The sequence below is a fragment of the Apodemus sylvaticus genome, chromosome 4 (genome assembly GCF_947179515.1).
Source record: "Apodemus sylvaticus chromosome 4, mApoSyl1.1, whole genome shotgun sequence".
NCBI lineage: Eukaryota > Metazoa > Chordata > Mammalia > Rodentia > Muridae > Apodemus > Apodemus sylvaticus.
Genome location: NC_067475.1, coordinates 124,349,456 through 124,351,487, shown reverse-complemented (window position 1 = coordinate 124,351,487; position 2,032 = coordinate 124,349,456).

The window sequence follows — 2,032 nt, the reverse complement described above, 5'->3', positions numbered from 1 at the left end:
CTGATGGATCGCTCTTCTATGCAAAAACCTTTTTATTTTTCTGAGTTACCATTTATAAATCATTAATCTGGGCAGCAGCGGCGGCGGCGGCGGTGGTAGCGGCAGTGGCAGTGCAGCAGTGGCTGGTCCAGCTGAAGGGCCATCAGCAGTGGAACCAAGGCAACACAGGGTCCAGTTAGCCCCTGCGCCCACAACCACTGACCTTCGCTGACCAGCCGGGCTGCAAGCAGCTGCAGTTTGCGGCGCCTTTCACTGCACGGAAGCCACTTCAGAACTCGGCCTCCCACCAGTCAGGAGAGGCTCACCTCCATCTTGGTTTCAGACTCCAGAGATATCTGACAGACTGAGGTACACAAACATAATCCGAGGCCAACACCACGGGGGTCTGAGCCCTACGGGTGTTGGCCTGCACCCAGGCCCTGGGCTGTTCGGCGGGCCATCAGGGTGCCAACCCAGCCAGGAGGTTTTTTTGCCCTGGCCTACATGCGCACCGCCATTTTGCCTACAGGACGACAGAGAGCTCTGGTGAGCAGAGACATAACAGGCATAGCCTGAGGCTAACAACATGGGGGTCTAGGCCCCAAAAAGCCCAGGACCAACCCCAAGAACTGGGTGGCTTGGTGGGCCATCTGTGTGTCAACCCGCCCAAGCGGTTGTTAGCACAGCAGACTCTCCCGCCTCTTTCGGGGAGCGCGAGCACGCACGTCCGCCATCCTGGTCACCTGGCAGACCCAAGTAACAGTTATAGCCCTAGGGGAACTTTGCTCGGACCTTGGCCTCCCAGCCTTTTGCCTGGACTCAGGGCCTGGGCGGCCAGGCTAACCTTGTGTGCACCAGCCCGGTTGGGGGATCAGCTGCCCAGCTGAGTGATCAGAACACAGGGGAGGTCCCGGCAGCATACACCGTCTGCGCTCCCTGGGGGTGCACACGGGCTGCATGTGGTACACAGAAACAATCTGGGGCAAGGCCTTAGGCGGGAGCCCTCAGCTCAACTCGCTCCGCTCCAGATCCAGATCAACCTGGGCAGTGGCACCACATCTCCAGGTCCTACAAGGGGCTAGAGGGGCTTCCGGGCGGCCAGCTGGGAGAAGTCGGTGTGCTCCAGTGAATCCAGCGACCCCAAGCAGGAGCCTTCAGGTGCCTGCTTCGGGATCTGAACAGTCTGGGCAGCAGCACCCTGTCTAAAGGCAGTGCAGGAGGTAAGCTGTGCACCAGAGGCCAACTGGGAAGGGGCAGCTTGCACTGGTGAGTCCAGCACTGACAGACAAACTAACACCAGTGAGAACTAGATGGCAAAAGGCAAACGCAGGAACGTCACTAACAGAAATCAAGGCAATATGGCAACATATGAACCCAATTCTCCTCTACCAACATGTCCTGGATACCATATCACACCAGTAAAACAAGATTTGGATTTAAAATCACTGGTCATGATGCTGGTACAGGAACACATGAAGGACATACTTAAAGAAATTCAGGAGAAAATGGATCAAAAGTTAGAAGCCCTTGCAAGGGAAACACAAAAATCATTGAAAGAAATCCAGGAGAATACAAAAGCCAACAATGAGGAAACGCAAAAAACACTTAAAGAAATACAGGAGAACTTTGGTCAACAGGCTGAGGTCACGAAAGAGGAAACACAAAAATCTCTTAAAGAATTACAGGAAAGCACAAACAAGCAAGTGAAGGAGCTAAGCAAAACCATCCAGGATCTAAAATCAGAAGTAGAAACAACTAAGAAAACTCAAAGGGAGACAACTTTGGAGATAGAAAGCCTTGGGAAGAAATCAGGGGACAGAGATGCAAATATCAACAACAGAATACAAGAGATAGAAGAAAGAATCTCAGATGCTGAAGATTCCATAGAAACCATGGACTCAACAGTTAAAGAAAATGCAAAATGCAAAAAGCTTGTAACCCAAAATATCCAGGAAATCCAGGACACAATGAGAAGACCAAACCTAAGGATTATAGGCATAGATGAGAGTGAAGATTTACAACTTAAAGGGCCAGCAAATATCTTCAATAAAAT